The 20,940-nt window shown below is 41.6% G+C and overlaps 12 non-coding genes across 12 annotated transcripts; all 12 read left to right on the top strand.

Moving 5' to 3' along the window:
- Positions 1-1,655: 1,655 nt before the first annotated feature.
- Positions 1,656-1,727, top strand: TRNAP-UGG (transfer RNA proline (anticodon UGG)). The gene has a single exon. It is a non-coding gene; the product is annotated as a tRNA-Pro (tRNA).
- Positions 1,728-1,999: 272 nt separating this feature from the next.
- On the top strand, positions 2,000-2,072 carry TRNAV-CAC (transfer RNA valine (anticodon CAC)). Its single transcript has one exon. It is a non-coding gene; the product is annotated as a tRNA-Val (tRNA).
- A 1,980-nt stretch (positions 2,073-4,052) lies between these two features.
- On the top strand, positions 4,053-4,124 carry TRNAP-UGG (transfer RNA proline (anticodon UGG)). The gene has a single exon. It is a non-coding gene; the product is annotated as a tRNA-Pro (tRNA).
- A 2,325-nt stretch (positions 4,125-6,449) lies between these two features.
- TRNAP-UGG (transfer RNA proline (anticodon UGG)) lies at positions 6,450-6,521 on the top strand. The gene has a single exon. It is a non-coding gene; the product is annotated as a tRNA-Pro (tRNA).
- Positions 6,522-6,793: 272 nt separating this feature from the next.
- Positions 6,794-6,866, top strand: TRNAV-CAC (transfer RNA valine (anticodon CAC)). Its single transcript has one exon. It is a non-coding gene; the product is annotated as a tRNA-Val (tRNA).
- Positions 6,867-8,846: 1,980 nt separating this feature from the next.
- On the top strand, positions 8,847-8,918 carry TRNAP-UGG (transfer RNA proline (anticodon UGG)). The gene has a single exon. It is a non-coding gene; the product is annotated as a tRNA-Pro (tRNA).
- Positions 8,919-11,243: 2,325 nt separating this feature from the next.
- Positions 11,244-11,315, top strand: TRNAP-UGG (transfer RNA proline (anticodon UGG)). Its single transcript has one exon. It is a non-coding gene; the product is annotated as a tRNA-Pro (tRNA).
- A 272-nt stretch (positions 11,316-11,587) lies between these two features.
- Positions 11,588-11,660, top strand: TRNAV-CAC (transfer RNA valine (anticodon CAC)). The gene has a single exon. It is a non-coding gene; the product is annotated as a tRNA-Val (tRNA).
- A 1,983-nt stretch (positions 11,661-13,643) lies between these two features.
- TRNAP-UGG (transfer RNA proline (anticodon UGG)) lies at positions 13,644-13,715 on the top strand. Its single transcript has one exon. It is a non-coding gene; the product is annotated as a tRNA-Pro (tRNA).
- Positions 13,716-13,987: 272 nt separating this feature from the next.
- TRNAV-CAC (transfer RNA valine (anticodon CAC)) lies at positions 13,988-14,060 on the top strand. The gene has a single exon. It is a non-coding gene; the product is annotated as a tRNA-Val (tRNA).
- Positions 14,061-16,044: 1,984 nt separating this feature from the next.
- Positions 16,045-16,116, top strand: TRNAP-UGG (transfer RNA proline (anticodon UGG)). The gene has a single exon. It is a non-coding gene; the product is annotated as a tRNA-Pro (tRNA).
- Positions 16,117-20,838: 4,722 nt separating this feature from the next.
- On the top strand, positions 20,839-20,910 carry TRNAP-UGG (transfer RNA proline (anticodon UGG)). Its single transcript has one exon. It is a non-coding gene; the product is annotated as a tRNA-Pro (tRNA).
- Positions 20,911-20,940: the final 30 nt, after the last annotated feature.

Here is a 20,940-nt window from a genome sequence, read left to right on the forward strand (position 1 = left end):
CAAATGCATTGTCACCTTTACGTTTAATGTCAGAATCATTTATTTCCAGTTGGTGGTGTAAGAATGTTTGCAACAGTATGGCGATTTTTCCTAGCCATGCATGAATGAAAGCATATCACTCGCCTTTAGGTGTTTTTCTAATACATTGATATTTGCATCTTCCTTCCTAGCCTGCATGTTTGACTATCTTACAGGCTGCATGTAATAAGTATCACATCAGGGCCCTTCTTCTACTCAATTCACAACTGTTCTATCACGACATAGATAAGAAAGCTGCATCTGCTTTTGTTGTGTAGTGGTAATCAGGTTTACCTGACGTGTGAAAGCCCCATGCTTTGAAAGTACACAGTAACAAAGAAACCGATGACTTTTATAAAAAGGTGTCATGTGTGTCTCTTACTTTGCACAAAAAGTGCCAGAGATGACTTCATTTGCAGTCACTTGAAAAGTAGGGATTCTCCAATAAATGGTAAATGGTTGAAACAAATCTGAAGAAATGCATGACATACCTGTGTGTGTGTGTGTATGCATGTATGTATATATAGGGAGAGAGAGAGCGTCAATATAAACAGACTTTATTTCAATCAAGCTGTCTTTTCTATCCTTCAGGAGCAGAATGTTCTGATCATCAGCGCTCCAGAATGTAGTGTTTTCTTGGCAAGCATCACATATTGTGATGTGTTAGCTAAAAGTTCCATATCCTAGAGACTGATATATTCCTCTGTACTTGTACCTTGGGGATTCATCAAAACCTGGCATCATAAGCAGCTTTCTACTGCCACAGACTGGACAGCGAAACAATTTAAAATATCCCAGAAAAAGAAAATAAGCATGCTTAATCAGAGCTTTCTGGACAGGAAGGACATTTGAGCAAGTGAGGAATAAGCACTGCTTTTGTTAATTTGCATAGGCAGAATAGAGACTTCTGGGAAAAGGCCGAAATTACAGTCACAGAAAATGGCTGCATCTATAGAGAACGCTAAGAAGTGTTGGCAGCTTTTCCTCTGACCCTGGCCACTTTTACAAGCAATCCTATGATAGTCAGCAGGACCCACCCTAAAAAGGAAGGGGCATCCACTTGGACCCTTTCCACCTTTTCTAAATCTCGCCTGATCGAGCCTGATTGAGCACTGATTGAGCAGATAGGCACATGTCATTCTCATTTCAGAAAGGTATTGGTTAGCTTGCTGCTAGCAGCTCAGTTATGTTATGATGTTAGAGGCTATGCAAGGAATGCTTTAGTCCAGCGATATGCAGTTTTTATTGCGCCTTGCATTCAGCAGGAAGATCTTTAGCTTGAATCTGTGGCCTAGGTATTCACCTTGGTATTTCTTTTGGCACAAAGTGAAGGAGTATTTAAGAGAAAATGCACAATGTGTTTCTTATGTTGTTATGAACAACTTGTTACTCTTTCTCATTAAGCTTCAGCCACTGAAGAAATATATAAATAAGGGCTGACTTCCTGTAAGACGTGTCCAAAGCTGGGACGGAATAAAAGGAGACACTTGTAAATGATAGTGCTATCGTTTGAGAAAGGGTAAGTTGAGACTGACTTTCATGCGTATTCACAGACCAAGCATCATAAAGATACCAGCATGATCTTCATTGCGGGCTTAGAGCCGGTATTAGCTTTTGAGAGGTAAGAGGATTTTGAGGGCTCGTTGGTCTAGGGGTATGATTCTCGCTTTGGGTGCGAGAGGTCCCGGGTTCAAATCCCGGACGAGCCCTTTTCTTGGTACTCTTTTCAAGTTGTTTTGAAGTTTGCGTTTCAAAACCAACATCAATTTTTTCTTTGCAGTAGTGGATAATTCTTTGCTAGAGTCTCATGCTTCAGCCCTGCCCAGTCTGAGCTAATACCAAACATCTGGTCTTGCATGGCATGTACGAGCGTTCAGCTAGGGATGTCGGGCAGGTTGCATGAAAGAAATCTAAAGCCAGAGGCCCATGGAATAGCCAGTTCGGAGCAGTTTCATTACAGAAAAATCAACTGTAGGTATCTGTTTCTGTAGTGTAGTGGTTATCACGTTCGCCTCACACGCGAAAGGTCCCCGGTTCGAAACCGGGCAGAAACAGTTGTTATATTGTGTTGGCTACAATGTTGATAGGTGCCGTTTTGCCATGGAATTGTCCAAGCCCTGAAGATTATTTCATGCAATCTCGTTCCAAGAAAGGGAATTCTCTCAAAACACTAAAGTAATCGGCGTGTGGATGTATCTGTTGGTTCTCAGACCTTGCTTTCAAAAGAGCCCTGCAATCGGTTCACTGCTCACCTAGAACAAGCATTAACATGGAGAATTGTTGGCACCAACAGGAATCTTATTTTAGTGGAGTGTTTCTGGCTTTGAGTGCAGAGGCCCTCGGCTCAATTCCAAGATGATCCTTCTCAGGGTGATGATACAAATGCATTGTCACCTTTACGTTTAATGTCAGAATCATTTATTTCCAGTTGGTGGTGTAAGAATGTTTGCAACAGTATGGCGATTTTTCCTAGCCATGCATGAATGAAAGCATATCACTCGCCTTTAGGTGTTTTTCTAATACATTGATATTTGCATCTTCCTTCCTAGCCTGCATGTTTGACTATCTTACAGGCTGCATGTAATAAGTATCACATCAGGGCCCTTCTTCTACTCAATTCACAACTGTTCTATCACGACATAGATAAGAAAGCTGCATCTGCTTTTGTTGTGTAGTGGTAATCAGGTTTACCTGACGTGTGAAAGCCCCATGCTTTGAAAGTACACAGTAACAAAGAAACCGATGACTTTTATAAAAAGGTGTCATGTGTGTCTCTTACTTTGCACAAAAAGTGCCAGAGATGACTTCATTTGCAGTCACTTGAAAAGTAGGGATTCTCCAATAAATGGTAAATGGTTGAAACAAATCTGAAGAAATGCATGACATACCTGTGTGTGTGTGTGTATGCATGTATGTATATATAGGGAGAGAGAGAGCGTCAATATAAACAGACTTTATTTCAATCAAGCTGTCTTTTCTATCCTTCAGGAGCAGAATGTTCTGATCATCAGCGCTCCAGAATGTAGTGTTTTCTTGGCAAGCATCACATATTGTGATGTGTTAGCTAAAAGTTCCATATCCTAGAGACTGATATATTCCTCTGTACTTGTACCTTGGGGATTCATCAAAACCTGGCATCATAAGCAGCTTTCTACTGCCACAGACTGGACAGCGAAACAATTTAAAATATCCCAGAAAAAGAAAATAAGCATGCTTAATCAGAGCTTTCTGGACAGGAAGGACATTTGAGCAAGTGAGGAATAAGCACTGCTTTTGTTAATTTGCATAGGCAGAATAGAGACTTCTGGGAAAAGGCCGAAATTACAGTCACAGAAAATGGCTGCATCTATAGAGAACGCTAAGAAGTGTTGGCAGCTTTTCCTCTGACCCTGGCCACTTTTACAAGCAATCCTATGATAGTCAGCAGGACCCACCCTAAAAAGGAAGGGGCATCCACTTGGACCCTTTCCACCTTTTCTAAATCTCGCCTGATCGAGCCTGATTGAGCACTGATTGAGCAGATAGGCACATGTCATTCTCATTTCAGAAAGGTATTGGTTAGCTTGCTGCTAGCAGCTCAGTTATGTTATGATGTTAGAGGCTATGCAAGGAATGCTTTAGTCCAGCGATATGCAGTTTTTATTGCGCCTTGCATTCAGCAGGAAGATCTTTAGCTTGAATCTGTGGCCTAGGTATTCACCTTGGTATTTCTTTTGGCACAAAGTGAAGGAGTATTTGAGAGAAAATGCACAATGTGTTTCTTATGTTGTTATGAACAACTTGTTACTCTTTCTCATTAAGCTTCAGCCACTGCAGAAATATATAAATAAGGGCTGACTTCCTGTAAGACGTGTCCAAAGCTGGGACGGAATAAAAGGAGACACTTGTAAATGATAGTGCTATCGTTTGAGAAAGGGTAAGTTGAGACTGACTTTCATGCGTATTCACAGACCAAGCATCATAAAGATACCAGCATGATCTTCATTGCGGGCTTAGAGCCGGTATTAGCTTTTGAGAGGTAAGAGAATTTTGAGGGCTCGTTGGTCTAGGGGTATGATTCTCGCTTTGGGTGCGAGAGGTCCCGGGTTCAAATCCCGGACGAGCCCTTTTCTTGGTACTCTTTTCAAGTTGTTTTGAAGTTTGCGTTTCAAAACCAACATCAATTTTTTCTTTGCAGTAGTGGATAATTCTTTGCTAGAGTCTCATGCTTCAGCCCTGCCCAGTCTGAGCTAATACCAAACATCTGGTCTTGCATGGCATGTACGAGCGTTCAGCTAGGGATGTCGGGCAGGTTGCATGAAAGAAATCTAAAGCCAGAGGCCCATGGAATAGCCAGTTCGGAGCAGTTTCATTACAGAAAAATCAACTGTAGGTATCTGTTTCTGTAGTGTAGTGGTTATCAAGTTCGCCTCACACGCGAAAGGTCCCCGGTTCGAAACCGGGCAGAATTAGTTGTTATATTGTGTTGGCTACAATGTTGATAGGTGCCGTTTTGCCATGGAATTGTCCAAGTCCTGAAGATTATTTCATGCAATCTCGTTCCAAGAAAGGGAATTCTCTCAAAACACTAAAGTAATCGGCGTGTGGATGTATCTGTTGGTTCTCAGACCTTGCTTTCAAAAGAGCCCTGTAATCGGTTCACTGCTCACCTAGAACAAGCATTAACATGGAGAATTGTTGGCACCAACAGGAATCTTATTTTAGTGGAGTGTTTCTGGCTTTGAGTGCAGAGGCCCTCGGCTCAATTCCAAGATGATCCTTCTCAAGGTGATGATACAAATGCATTCTCACCTTTACGTTTAATGTCAGAATCATTTATTTCCAGTTGGTGGTGTAAGAATGTTTGCAACAGTATGGCGATTTTTCCTAGCCATGCATGAATGAAAGCATATCACTCGCCTTTAGGTGTTTTTCTAATACATTGATATTTGCATCTTCCTTCCTAGCCTGCATGTTTGACTATCTTACAGGCTGCATGTAATAAGTATCACATCAGGGCCCTTCTTCTACTCAATTCACAACTGTTCTATCACGACATAGATAAGAAAGCTGCATCTGCTTTTGTTGTGTAGTGGTAATCAGGTTTACCTGACGTGTGAAATCCCCATGCTTTGAAAGTACACAGTAACAAAGAAACCGATGACTTTTATAATAAGGTGTCATGTGTGTCTCTTACTTTGCACAAAAAGTGCCAGAGATGACTTCATTTGCAGTCACTTGAAAAGTAGGGATTCTCCAATAAATGGTAAATGGTTGAAACAAATCTGAAGAAATGCATGACATACCTGTGTGTGTGTGTGTATGCATGTATGTATATATAGGGAGAGAGAGAGCGTCAATATAAACAGACTTTATTTCAATCAAGCTGTCTTTTCTATCCTTCAGGAGCAGAATGTTCTGATCATCAGCGCTCCAGAATGTAGTGTTTTCTTGGCAAGCATCACATATTGTGATGTGTTAGCTAAAAGTTCCATATCCTAGAGACTGATATATTCCTCTGTACTTGTACCTTGGGGATTCATCAAAACCTGGCATCATAAGCAGCTTTCTACTGCCACAGACTGGACAGCGAAACAATTTAAAATATCCCAGAAAAAGAAAATAAGCATGCTTAATCAGAGCTTTCTGGACAGGAAGGACATTTGAGCAAGTGAGGAATAAGCACTGCTTTTGTTAATTTGCATAGGCAGAATAGAGACTTCTGGGAAAAGGCCGAAATTACAGTCACAGAAAATGGCTGCATCTATAGAGAACGCTAAGAAGTGTTGGCAGCTTTTCCTCTGACCCTGGCCACTTTTACAAGCAATCCTATGATAGTCAGCAGGACCCACCCTCAAAAGGAAGGGGCATCCACTTGGACCCTTTCCACCTTTTCTAAATCTCGCCTGATCGAGCCTGATTGAGCACTGATTGAGCAGATAAGCACATGTCATTCTCATTTCAGAAAGGTATTGGTTAGCTTGCTGCTAGCAGCTCAGTTATGTTATGATGTTAGAGGCTATGCAAGGAATGCTTTAGTCCAGCGATATGCAGTTTTTAATGCGCCTTGCATTCAGCAGGAAGATCTTTAGCTTGAATCTGTGGCCTAGGTATTCACCTTGGTATTTCTTTTGGCACAAAGTGAAGGAGTATTTAAGAGAAAATGCACAATGTGTTTCTTATGTTGTTATGAACAACTTGTTACTCTTTCTCATTAAGCTTCAGCCACTGAAGAAATATATAAATAAGGGCTGACTTCCTGTAAGACGTGTCCAAAGCTGGGACGGAATAAAAGGAGACACTTGTAAATGATAGTGCTATCGTTTGAGAAAGGGTAAGTTGAGACTGACTTTCATGCGTATTCACAGACCAAGCATCATAAAGATACCAGCATGATCTTCATTGCGGGCTTAGAGCCGGTATTAGCTTTTGAGAGGTAAGAGGATTTTGAGGGCTCGTTGGTCTAGGGGTATGATTCTCGCTTTGGGTGCGAGAGGTCCCGGGTTCAAATCCCGGACGAGCCCTTTTCTTGGTACTCTTTTCAAGTTGTTTTGAAGTTTGCGTTTCAAAACCAACATCAATTTTTTCTTTGCAGTAGTGGATAATTCTTTGCTAGAGTCTCATGCTTCAGCCCTGCCCAGTCTGAGCTAATACCAAACATCTGGTCTTGCATGGCATGTACGAGCGTTCAGCTAGGGATGTCGGGCAGGTTGCATGAAAGAAATCTAAAGCCAGAGGCCCATGGAATAGCCAGTTCGGAGCAGTTTCATTACAGAAAAATCAACTGTAGGTATCTGTTTCTGTAGTGTAGTGGTTATCACGTTCGCCTCACACGCGAAAGGTCCCCGGTTCGAAACCGGGCAGAAACAGTTGTTATATTGTGTTGGCTACAATGTTGATAGGTGCCGTTTTGCCATGGAATTGTCCAAGCCCTGAAGATTATTTCATGCAATCTCGTTCCAAGAAAGGGAATTCTCTCAAAACACTAAAGTAATCGGCGTGTGGATGTATCTGTTGGTTCTCAGACCTTGCTTTCAAAAGAGCCCTGCAATCGGTTCACTGCTCACCTAGAACAAGCATTAACATGGAGAATTGTTGGCACCAACAGGAATCTTATTTTAGTGGAGTGTTTCTGGCTTTGAGTGCAGAGGCCCTCGGCTCAATTCCAAGATGATCCTTCTCAGGGTGATGATACAAATGCATTGTCACCTTTACGTTTAATGTCAGAATCATTTATTTCCAGTTGGTGGTGTAAGAATGTTTGCAACAGTATGGCGATTTTTCCTAGCCATGCATGAATGAAAGCATATCACTCGCCTTTAGGTGTTTTTCTAATACATTGATATTTGCATCTTCCTTCCTAGCCTGCATGTTTGACTATCTTACAGGCTGCATGTAATAAGTATCACATCAGGGCCCTTCTTCTACTCAATTCACAACTGTTCTATCACGACATAGATAAGAAAGCTGCATCTGCTTTTGTTGTGTAGTGGTAATCAGGTTTACCTGACGTGTGAAAGCCCCATGCTTTGAAAGTACACAGTAACAAAGAAACCGATGACTTTTATAAAAAGGTGTCATGTGTGTCTCTTACTTTGCACAAAAAGTGCCAGAGATGACTTCATTTGCAGTCACTTGAAAAGTAGGGATTCTCCAATAAATGGTAAATGGTTGAAACAAATCTGAAGAAATGCATGACATACCTGTGTGTGTGTGTGTATGCATGTATGTATATATAGGGAGAGAGAGAGCGTCAATATAAACAGACTTTATTTCAATCAAGCTGTCTTTTCTATCCTTCAGGAGCAGAATGTTCTGATCATCAGCGCTCCAGAATGTAGTGTTTTCTTGGCAAGCATCACATATTGTGATGTGTTAGCTAAAAGTTCCATATCCTAGAGACTGATATATTCCTCTGTACTTGTACCTTGGGGATTCATCAAAACCTGGCATCATAAGCAGCTTTCTACTGCCACAGACTGGACAGCGAAACAATTTAAAATATCCCAGAAAAAGAAAATAAGCATGCTTAATCAGAGCTTTCTGGACAGGAAGGACATTTGAGCAAGTGAGGAATAAGCACTGCTTTTGTTAATTTGCATAGGCAGAATAGAGACTTCTGGGAAAAGGCCGAAATTACAGTCACAGAAAATGGCTGCATCTATAGAGAACGCTAAGAAGTGTTGGCAGCTTTTCCTCTGACCCTGGCCACTTTTACAAGCAATCCTATGATAGTCAGCAGGACCCACCCTAAAAAGGAAGGGGCATCCACTTGGACCCTTTCCACCTTTTCTAAATCTCGCCTGATCGAGCCTGATTGAGCACTGGTTGAGCAGATAAGCACATGTCATTCTCATTTCAGAAAGGTATTGGTTAGCTTGCTGCTAGCAGCTCAGTTATGTTATGATGTTAGAGGCTATGCAAGGAATGCTTTAGTCCAGCGATATGCAGTTTTTATTGCGCCTTGCATTCAGCAGGAAGATCTTTAGCTTGAATCTGTGGCCTAGGTATTCACCTTGGTATTTCTTTTGGCACAAAGTGAAGGAGTATTTAAGAGAAAATGCACAATGTGTTTCTTATGTTGTTATGAACAACTTGTTACTCTTTCTCATTAAGCTTCAGCCACTGAAGAAATATATAAATAAGGGCTGACTTCCTGTAAGACGTGTCCAAAGCTGGGACGGAATAAAAGGAGACACTTGTAAATGATAGTGCTATCGTTTGAGAAAGGGTAAGTTGAGACTGACTTTCATGCGTATTCACAGACCAAGCATCATAAAGATACCAGCATGATCTTCATTGCGGGCTTAGAGCCGGTATTAGCTTTTGAGAGGTAAGAGGATTTTGAGGGCTCGTTGGTCTAGGGGTATGATTCTCGCTTTGGGTGCGAGAGGTCCCGGGTTCAAATCCCGGACGAGCCCTTTTCTTGGTACTCTTTTCAAGTTGTTTTGAAGTTTGCGTTTCAAAACCAACATCAATTTTTTCTTTGCAGTAGTGGATAATTCTTTGCTAGAGTCTCATGCTTCAGCCCTGCCCAGTCTGAGCTAATACCAAACATCTGGTCTTGCATGGCATGTACGAGCGTTCAGCTAGGGATGTCGGGCAGGTTGCATGAAAGAAATCTAAAGCCAGAGGCCCATGGAATAGCCAGTTCGGAGCAGTTTCATTACAGAAAAATCAACTGTAGGTATCTGTTTCTGTAGTGTAGTGGTTATCAAGTTCGCCTCACACGCGAAAGGTCCCCGGTTCGAAACCGGGCAGAATTAGTTGTTATATTGTGTTGGCTACAATGTTGATAGGTGCCGTTTTGCCATGGAATTGTCCAAGTCCTGAAGATTATTTCATGCAATCTCGTTCCAAGAAAGGGAATTCTCTCAAAACACTAAAGTAATCGGCGTGTGGATGTATCTGTTGGTTCTCAGACCTTGCTTTCAAAAGAGCCCTGTAATCGGTTCACTGCTCACCTAGAACAAGCATTAACATGGAGAATTGTTGGCACCAACAGGAATCTTATTTTAGTGGAGTGTTTCTGGCTTTGAGTGCAGAGGCCCTCGGCTCAATTCCAAGATGATCCTTCTCAAGGTGATGATACAAATGCATTCTCACCTTTACGTTTAATGTCAGAATCATTTATTTCCAGTTGGTGGTGTAAGAATGTTTGCAACAGTATGGCGATTTTTCCTAGCCATGCATGAATGAAAGCATATCACTCGCCTTTAGGTGTTTTTCTAATACATTGATATTTGCATCTTCCTTCCTAGCCTGCATGTTTGACTATCTTACAGGCTGCATGTAATAAGTATCACATCAGGGCCCTTCTTCTACTCAATTCACAACTGTTCTATCACGACATAGATAAGAAAGCTGCATCTGCTTTTGTTGTGTAGTGGTAATCAGGTTTACCTGACGTGTGAAATCCCCATGCTTTGAAAGTACACAGTAACAAAGAAACCGATGACTTTTATAATAAGGTGTCATGTGTGTCTCTTACTTTGCACAAAAAGTGCCAGAGATGACTTCATTTGCAGTCACTTGAAAAGTAGGGATTCTCCAATAAATGGTAAATGGTTGAAACAAATCTGAAGAAATGCATGACATACCTGTGTGTGTGTGTGTATGCATGTATGTATATATAGGGAGAGAGAGAGCGTCAATATAAACAGACTTTATTTCAATCAAGCTGTCTTTTCTATCCTTCAGGAGCAGAATGTTCTGATCATCAGCGCTCCAGAATGTAGTGTTTTCTTGGCAAGCATCACATATTGTGATGTGTTAGCTAAAAGTTCCATATCCTAGAGACTGATATATTCCTCTGTACTTGTACCTTGGGGATTCATCAAAACCTGGCATCATAAGCAGCTTTCTACTGCCACAGACTGGACAGCGAAACAATTTAAAATATCCCAGAAAAAGAAAATAAGCATGCTTAATCAGAGCTTTCTGGACAGGAAGGACATTTGAGCAAGTGAGGAATAAGCACTGCTTTTGTTAATTTGCATAGGCAGAATAGAGACTTCTGGGAAAAGGCCGAAATTACAGTCACAGAAAATGGCTGCATCTATAGAGAACGCTAAGAAGTGTTGGCAGCTTTTCCTCTGACCCTGGCCACTTTTACAAGCAATCCTATGATAGTCAGCAGGACCCACCCTAAAAAGGAAGGGGCATCCACTTGGACCCTTTCCACCTTTTCTAAATCTCGCCTGATCGAGCCTGATTGAGCACTGATTGAGCAGATAAGCACATGTCATTCTCATTTCAGAAAGGTATTGGTTAGCTTGCTGCTAGCAGCTCAGTTATGTTATGATGTTAGAGGCTATGCAAGGAATGCTTTAGTCCAGCGATATGCAGTTTTTAATGCGCCTTGCATTCAGCAGGAAGATCTTTAGCTTGAATCTGTGGCCTAGGTATTCACCTTGGTATTTCTTTTGGCACAAAGTGAAGGAGTATTTGAGAGAAAATGCACAATGTGTTTCTTATGTTGTTATGAACAACTTGTTACTCTTTCTCATTAAGCTTCAGCCACTGAAGAAATATATAAATAAGGGCTGACTTCCTGTAAGACGTGTCCAAAGCTGGGACGGAATAAAAGGAGACACTTGTAAATGATAGTGCTATCGTTTGAGAAAGGGTAAGTTGAGACTGACTTTCATGCGTATTCACAGACCAAGCATCATAAAGATACCAGCATGATCTTCATTGCGGGCTTAGAGCCGGTATTAGCTTTTGAGAGGTAAGAGGATTTTGAGGGCTCGTTGGTCTAGGGGTATGATTCTCGCTTTGGGTGCGAGAGGTCCCGGGTTCAAATCCCGGACGAGCCCTTTTCTTGGTACTCTTTTCAAGTTGTTTTGAAGTTTGCGTTTCAAAACCAACATCAATTTTTTCTTTGCAGTAGTGGATAATTCTTTGCTAGAGTCTCATGCTTCAGCCCTGCCCAGTCTGAGCTAATACCAAACATCTGGTCTTGCATGGCATGTACGAGCGTTCAGCTAGGGATGTCGGGCAGGTTGCATGAAAGAAATCTAAAGCCAGAGGCCCATGGAATAGCCAGTTCGGAGCAGTTTCATTACAGAAAAATCAACTGTAGGTATCTGTTTCTGTAGTGTAGTGGTTATCACGTTCGCCTCACGCGCGAAAGGTCCCCGGTTCGAAACCGGGCAGAAACAGTTGTTATATTGTGTTGGCTACAATGTTGATAGGTGCCGTTTTGCCATGGAATTGTCCAAGCCCTGAAGATTATTTCATGCAATCTCGTTCCAAGAAAGGGAATTCTCTCAAAACACTAAAGTAATCGGCGTGTGGATGTATCTGTTGGTTCTCAGACCTTGCTTTCAAAAGAGCCCTGCAATCGGTTCACTGCTCACCTAGAACAAGCATTAACATGGAGAATTGTTGGCACCAACAGGAATCTTATTTTAGTGGAGTGTTTCTGGCTTTGAGTGCAGAGGCCCTCGGCTCAATTCCAAGATGATCCTTCTCAGGGTGATGATACAAATGCATTGTCACCTTTACGTTTAATGTCAGAATCATTTATTTCCAGTTGGTGGTGTAAGAATGTTTGCAACAGTATGGCGATTTTTCCTAGCCATGCATGAATGAAAGCATATCACTCGCCTTTAGGTGTTTTTCTAATACATTGATATTTGCATCTTCCTTCCTAGCCTGCATGTTTGACTATCTTACAGGCTGCATGTAATAAGTATCACATCAGGGCCCTTCTTCTACTCAATTCACAACTGTTCTATCACGACATAGATAAGAAAGCTGCATCTGCTTTTGTTGTGTAGTGGTAATCAGGTTTACCTGACGTGTGAAAGCCCCATGCTTTGAAAGTACACAGTAACAAAGAAACCGATGACTTTTATAAAAAGGTGTCATGTGTGTCTCTTACTTTGCACAAAAAGTGCCAGAGATGACTTCATTTGCAGTCACTTGAAAAGTAGGGATTCTCCAATAAATGGTAAATGGTTGAAACAAATCTGAAGAAATGCATGACATACCTGTGTGTGTGTGTGTGTGTATGCATGTATGTATATATAGGGAGAGAGAGAGCGTCAATATAAACAGACTTTATTTCAATCAAGCTGTCTTTTCTATCCTTCAGGAGCAGAATGTTCTGATCATCAGCGCTCCAGAATGTAGTGTTTTCTTGGCAAGCATCACATATTGTGATGTGTTAGCTAAAAGTTCCATATCCTAGAGACTGATATATTCCTCTGTACTTGTACCTTGGGGATTCATCAAAACCTGGCATCATAAGCAGCTTTCTACTGCCACAGACTGGACAGCGAAACAATTTAAAATATCCCAGAAAAAGAAAATAAGCATGCTTAATCAGAGCTTTCTGGACAGGAAGGACATTTGAGCAAGTGAGGAATAAGCACTGCTTTTGTTAATTTGCATAGGCAGAATAGAGACTTCTGGGAAAAGGCCGAAATTACAGTCACAGAAAATGGCTGCATCTATAGAGAACGCTAAGAAGTGTTGGCAGCTTTTCCTCTGACCCTGGCCACTTTTACAAGCAATCCTATGATAGTCAGCAGGACCCACCCTAAAAAGGAAGGGGCATCCACTTGGACCCTTTCCACCTTTTCTAAATCTCGCCTGATCGAGCCTATTGAGCACTGATTGAGCAGATAAGCACATGTCATTCTCATTTCAGAAAGGTATTGGTTAGCTTGCTGCTAGCAGCTCAGTTATGTTATGATGTTAGAGGCTATGCAAGGAATGCTTTAGTCCAGCGATATGCAGTTTTTAATGCGCCTTGCATTCAGCAGGAAGATCTTTAGCTTGAATCTGTGGCCTAGGTATTCACCTTGGTATTTCTTTTGGCACAAAGTGAAGGAGTATTTGAGAGAAAATGCACAATGTGTTTCTTATGTTGTTATGAACAACTTGTTACTCTTTCTCATTAAGCTTCAGCCACTGAAGAAATATATAAATAAGGGCTGACTTCCTGTAAGACGTGTCCAAAGCTGGGACGGAATAAAAGGAGACACTTGTAAATGATAGTGCTATCGTTTGAGAAAGGGTAAGTTGAGACTGACTTTCATGCGTATTCACAGACCAAGCATCATAAAGATACCAGCATGATCTTCATTGCGGGCTTAGAGCCGGTATTAGCTTTTGAGAGGTAAGAGGATTTTGAGGGCTCGTTGGTCTAGGGGTATGATTCTCGCTTTGGGTGCGAGAGGTCCCGGGTTCAAATCCCGGACGAGCCCTTTTCTTGGTACTCTTTTCAAGTTGTTTTGAAGTTTGCGTTTCAAAACCAACATCAATTTTTTCTTTGCAGTAGTGGATAATTCTTTGCTAGAGTCTCATGCTTCAGCCCTGCCCAGTCTGAGCTAATACCAAACATCTGGTCTTGCATGGCATGTACGAGCGTTCAGCTAGGGATGTCGGGCAGGTTGCATGAAAGAAATCTAAAGCCAGAGGCCCATGGAATAGCCAGTTCGGAGCAGTTTCATTACAGAAAAATCAACTGTAGGTATCTGTTTCTGTAGTGTAGTGGTTATCACGTTCGCCTCACGCGCGAAAGGTCCCCGGTTCGAAACCGGGCAGAAACAGTTGTTATATTGTGTTGGCTACAATGTTGATAGGTGCCGTTTTGCCATGGAATTGTCCAAGCCCTGAAGATTATTTCATGCAATCTCGTTCCAAGAAAGGGAATTCTCTCAAAACACTAAAGTAATCGGCGTGTGGATGTATCTGTTGGTTCTCAGACCTTGCTTTCAAAAGAGCCCTGCAATCGGTTCACTGCTCACCTAGAACAAGCATTAACATGGAGAATTGTTGGCACCAACAGGAATCTTATTTTAGTGGAGTGTTTCTGGCTTTGAGTGCAGAGGCCCTCGGCTCAATTCCAAGATGATCCTTCTCAGGGTGATGATACAAATGCATTGTCACCTTTACGTTTAATGTCAGAATCATTTATTTCCAGTTGGTGGTGTAAGAATGTTTGCAACAGTATGGCGATTTTTCCTAGCCATGCATGAATGAAAGCATATCACTCGCCTTTAGGTGTTTTTCTAATACATTGATATTTGCATCTTCCTTCCTAGCCTGCATGTTTGACTATCTTACAGGCTGCATGTAATAAGTATCACATCAGGGCCCTTCTTCTACTCAATTCACAACTGTTCTATCACGACATAGATAAGAAAGCTGCATCTGCTTTTGTTGTGTAGTGGTAATCAGGTTTACCTGACGTGTGAAAGCCCCATGCTTTGAAAGTACACAGTAACAAAGAAACCGATGACTTTTATAAAAAGGTGTCATGTGTGTCTCTTACTTTGCACAAAAAGTGCCAGAGATGACTTCATTTGCAGTCACTTGAAAAGTAGGGATTCTCCAATAAATGGTAAATGGTTGAAACAAATCTGAAGAAATGCATGACATACCTGTGTGTGTGTGTGTGTGTATGCATGTATGTATATATAGGGAGAGAGAGAGCGTCAATATAAACAGACTTTATTTCAATCAAGCTGTCTTTTCTATCCTTCAGGAGCAGAATGTTCTGATCATCAGCGCTCCAGAATGTAGTGTTTTCTTGGCAAGCATCACATATTGTGATGTGTTAGCTAAAAGTTCCATATCCTAGAGACTGATATATTCCTCTGTACTTGTACCTTGGGGATTCATCAAAACCTGGCATCATAAGCAGCTTTCTACTGCCACAGACTGGACAGCGAAACAATTTAAAATATCCCAGAAAAAGAAAATAAGCATGCTTAATCAGAGCTTTCTGGACAGGAAGGACATTTGAGCAAGTGAGGAATAAGCACTGCTTTTGTTAATTTGCATAGGCAGAATAGAGACTTCTGGGAAAAGGCCGAAATTACAGTCACAGAAAATGGCTGCATCTATAGAGAACGCTAAGAAGTGTTGGCAGCTTTTCCTCTGACCCTGGCCACTTTTACAAGCAATCCTATGATAGTCAGCAGGACCCACCCTAAAAAGGAAGGGGCATCCACTTGGACCCTTTCCACCTTTTCTAAATCTCGCCTGATCGAGCCTGATTGAGCACTGATTGAGCAGATAAGCACATGTCATTCTCATTTCAGAAAGGTATTGGTTAGCTTGCTGCTAGCAGCTCAGTTATGTTATGATGTTAGAGGCTATGCAAGGAATGCTTTAGTCCAGCGATATGCAGTTTTTATTGCGCCTTGCCTTCACCAGGAAGATCTTTAGCTTGAATCTGTGGCCTAGGTATTCACCTTGGTATTTCTTTTGGCACAAAGTGAAGGAGTATTTGAGAGAAAATGCACAATGTGTTTCTTATGTTGTTATGAACAACTTGTTACTCTTTCTCATTAAGCTTCAGCCACTGCAGAAATATATAAATAAGGGCTGACTTCCTGTAAGACGTGTCCAAAGCTGGGACGGAATAAAAGGAGACACTTGTAAATGATAGTGCTATCGTTTGAGAAAGGGTAAGTTGAGACTGACTTTCATGCGTATTCACAGACCAAGCATCATAAAGATACCAGCATGATCTTCATTGCGGGCTTAGAGCCGGTATTAGCTTTTGAGAGGTAAGAGAATTTTGAGGGCTCGTTGGTCTAGGGGTATGATTCTCGCTTTGGGTGCGAGAGGTCCCGGGTTCAAATCCCGGACGAGCCCTTTTCTTGGTACTCTTTTCAAGTTGTTTTGAAGTTTGCGTTTCAAAACCAACATCAATTTTTTCTTTGCAGTAGTGGATAATTCTTTGCTAGAGTCTCATGCTTCAGCCCTGCCCAGTCTGAGCTAATACCAAACATCTGGTCTTGCATGGCATGTACGAGCGTTCAGCTAGGGATGTCGGGCAGGTTGCATGAAAGAAATCTAAAGCCAGAGGCCCATGGAATAGCCAGTTCGGAGCAGTTTCATTACAGAAAAATCAACTGTAGGTATCTGTTTCTGTAGTGTAGTGGTTATCAAGTTCGCCTCACACGCGAAAGGTCCCCGGTTCGAAACCGGGCAGAAACAGTTGTTATATTGTGTTGGCTACAATGTTGATAGGTGCCGTTTTGCCATGGAATTGTCCAAGCCCTGAAGATTATTTCATGCAATCTCGTTCCAAGAAAGGGAATTCTCTCAAAACACTAAAGTAATCGGCGTGTGGATGTATCTGTTGGTTCTCAGACCTTGCTTTCAAAAGAGCCCTGTAATCGGTTCACTGCTCACCTAGAACAAGCATTAACATGGAGAATTGTTGGCACCAACAGGAATCTTATTTTAGTGGAGTGTTTCTGGCTTTGAGTGCAGAGGCCCTCGGCTCAATTCCAAGATGATCCTTCTCAAGGTGATGATACAAATGCATTCTCACCTTTACGTTTAATGTCAGAATCATTTATTTCCAGTTGGTGGTGTAAGAATGTTTGCAACAGTATGGCGATTTTTCCTAGCCATGCATGAATGAAAGCATATCACTCGCCTTTAGGTGTTTTTCTAATACATTGATATTTGCATCTTCCTTCCTAGCCTGCATGTTTGACTATCTTACAGGCTGCATGTAATAAGTATCACATCAGGGCCCTTCTTCTACTCAATTCACAACTGTTCTATCACGACATAGATAAGAAAGCTGCATCTGCTTTTGTTGTGTAGTGGTAATCAGGTTTACCTGACGTGTGAAAGCCCCATGCTTTGAAAGTACACAGTAACAAAGAAACCGATGACTTTTATAATAAGGTGTCATGTGTGTCTCTTACTTTGCACAAAAAGTGCCAGAGATGACTTCATTTGCAGTCACTTGAAAAGTAGGGATTCTCCAATAAATGGTAAATGGTTGAAACAAATCTGAAGAAATGCATGACATACCTGTGTGTGTGTGTGTATGCATGTATGTATATATAGGGAGAGAGAGAGCGTCAATATAAACAGACTTTATTTCAATCAAGCTGTCTTTTCTATCCTTCAGGAGCAGAATGTTCTGATCATCAGCGCTCCAGAATGTAGTGTTTTCTTGGCAAGCATCACATATTGTGATGTGTTAGCTAAAAGTTCCATATCCTAGAGACTGATATATTCCTCTGTACTTGTACCTTGGGGATTCATCAAAACCTGGCATCATAAGCAGCTTTCTACTGCCACAGACTGGACAGCGAAACAATTTAAAATATCCCAGAAAAAGAAAATAAGCATGCTTAATCAGAGCTTTCTGGACAGGAAGGACATTTGAGCAAGTGAGGAATAAGCACTGCTTTTGTTAATTTGCATAGGCAGAATAGAGACTTCTGGGAAAAGGCCGAAATTACAGTCACAGAAAATGGCTGCATCTATAGAGAACGCTAAGAAGTGTTGGCAGCTTTTCCTCTGACCCTGGCCACTTTTACAAGCAATCCTATGATAGTCAGCAGGACCCACCCTAAAAAGGAAGGGGCATCCACTTGGACCCTTTCCACCTTTTCTAAATCTCGCCTGATCTCGCCTGATTGAGCACTGATTGAGCAGATAAGCACATGTCATTCTCATTTCAGAAAGGTATTGGTTAGCTTGCTGCTAGCAGCTCAGTTATGTTATGATGTTAGAGGCTATGCAAGGAATGCTTTAGTCCAGCGATATGCAGTTTTTATTGCGCCTTGCCTTCACCAGGAAGATCTTTAGCTTGAATCTGTGGCCTAGGTATTCACCTTGGTATTTCTTTTGGCACAAAGTGTAGGAGTATTTGAGAGAAAATGCACAATGTGTTTCTTATGTTGTTATGAACAACTTGTTACTCTTTCTCATTAAGCTTCAGCCACTGCAGAAATATATAAATAAGGGCTGACTTCCTGTAAGACGTGTCCAAAGCTGGGACGGAATAAAAGGAGACACTTGTAAATGATAGTGCTATCGTTTGAGAAAGGGTAAGTTGAGACTGACTTTCATGCGTATTCACAGACCAAGCATCATAAAGATACCAGCATGATCTTCATTGCGGGCTTAGAGCCGGTATTAGCTTTTGAGAGGTAAGAGAATTTTGAGGGCTCGTTGGTCTAGGGGTATGATTCTCGCTTTGGGTGCGAGAGGTCCCGGGTTCAAATCCCGGACAAGCCCTTTTCTTGGTACTCTTTTCAAGTTGTTTTGAAGTTTGCGTTTCAAAACCAACATCAATTTTTTCTTTGCAGTAGTGGATAATTCTTTGCTAGAGTCTCATGCTTCAGCCCTGCCCAGTCTGAGCTAATACCAAACATCTGGTCTTGCATGGCATGTACGAGCGTTCAGCTAGGGATGTCGGGCAGGTTGCATGAAAGAAATCTAAAGCCAGAGGCCCATGGAATAGCCAGTTCGGAGCAGTTTCATTACAGAAAAATCAACTGTAGGTATCTGTTTCTGTAGTGTAGTGGTTATCAAGTTCGCCTCACACGCGAAAGGTCCCCGGTTCGAAACCGGGCAGAAACAGTTGTTATATTGTGTTGGCTACAATGTTGATAGGTGCCGTTTTGCCATGGAATTGTCCAAGCCCTGAAGATTATTTCATGCAATCTCGTTCCAAGAAAGGGAATTCTCTCAAAACACTAAAGTAATCGGCGTGTGGATGTATCTGTTGGTTCTCAGACCTTGCTTTCAAAAGAGCCCTGTAATCGGTTCACTGCTCACCTAGAACAAGCATTAACATGGAGAATTGTTGGCACCAACAGGAATCTTATTTTAGTGGAGTGTTTCTGGCTTTGAGTGCAGAGGCCCTCGGCTCAATTCCAAGATGATCCTTCTCAAGGTGATGATACAAATGCATTCTCACCTTTACGTTTAATGTCAGAATCATTTATTTCCAGTTGGTGGTGTAAGAATGTTTGCAACAGTATGGCGATTTTTCCTAGCCATGCATGAATGAAAGCATATCACTCGCCTTTAGGTGTTTTTCTAATACATTGATATTTGCATCTTCCTTCCTAGCCTGCATGTTTGACTATCTTACAGGCTGCATGTAATAAGTATCACATCAGGGCCCTTCTTCTACTCAATTCACAACTGTTCTATCACGACATAGATAAGAAAGCTGCATCTGCTTTTGTTGTGTAGTGGTAATCAGGTTTACCTGACGTGTGAAAGCCCCATGCTTTGAAAGTACACAGTAACAAAGAAACCGATGACTTTTATAATAAGGTGTCATGTGTGTCTCTTACTTTGCACAAAAAGTGCCAGAGATGACTTCATTTGCAGTCACTTGAAAAGTAGGGATTCTCCAATAAATGGTAAATGGTTGAAACAAATCTGAAGAAATGCATGACATACCTGTGTGTGTGTGTGTATGCATGTATGTATATATAGGGAGAGAGAGAGCGTCAATATAAACAGACTTTATTTCAATCAAGCTGTCTTTTCTATCCTTCAGGAGCAGAATGTTCTGATCATCAGCGCTCCAGAATGTAGTGTTTTCTTGGCAAGCATCACATATTGTGATGTGTTAGCTAAAAGTTCCATATCCTAGAGACTGATATATTCCTCTGTACTTGTACCTTGGGGATTCATCAAAACCTGGCATCATAAGCAGCTTTCTACTGCCACAGACTGGACAGCGAAACAATTTAAAATATCCCAGAAAAAGAAAATAAGCATGCTTAATCAGAGCTTTCTGGACAGGAAGGACATTTGAGCAAGTGAGGAATAAGCACTGCTTTTGTTAATTTGCATAGGCAGAATAGAGACTTCTGGGAAAAGGCCGAAATTACAGTCACAGAAAATGGCTGCATCTATAGAGAACGCTAAGAAGTGTTGGCAGCTTTTCCTCTGACCCTGGCCACTTTTACAAGCAATCCTATGATAGTCAGCAGGACCCACCCTAAAAAGGAAGGGGCATCCACTTGGACCCTTTCCACCTTTTCTAAATCTCGCCTGATCGAGCCTGATTGAGCACTGATTGAGCAGATAAGCACATGTCATTCTCATTTCAGAAAGGTATTGGTTAGCTTGCTGCTAGCAGCTCAGTTATGTTATGATGTTAGAGGCTATGCAAGGAATGCTTTAGTCCAGCGATATGCAGTTTTTATTGCGCCTTGCATTCAGCAGGAAGATCTTTAGCTTGAATCTGTGGCCTAGGTATTCACCTTGGTATTTCTTTTGGCACAAAGTGAAGGAGTATTTGAGAGAAAATGCACAATGTGTTTCTTATGTTGTTATGAACAACTTGTTACTCTTTCTCATTAAGCTTCAGCCACTGCAGAAATATATAAATAAGGGCTGACTTCCTGTAAGACGTGTCCAAAGCTGGGACGGAATAAAAGGAGACACTTGTAAATGATAGTGCTATCGTTTGAGAAAGGGTAAGTTGAGACTGACTTTCATGCGTATTCACAGACCAAGCATCATAAAGATACCAGCATGATCTTCATTGCGGGCTTAGAGCCGGTATTAGCTTTTGAGAGGTAAGAGAATTTTGAGGGCTCGTTGGTCTAGGGGTATGATTCTCGCTTTGGGTGCGAGAGGTCCCGGGTTCAAATCCCGGACGAGCCCTTTTCTTGGTACTCTTTTCAAGTTGTTTTG

The sequence above is a fragment of the Triturus cristatus genome, chromosome 8 (assembly GCF_964204655.1).
Source record: "Triturus cristatus chromosome 8, aTriCri1.1, whole genome shotgun sequence".
Classification (NCBI taxonomy): Eukaryota; Metazoa; Chordata; class Amphibia; order Caudata; family Salamandridae; genus Triturus; species Triturus cristatus.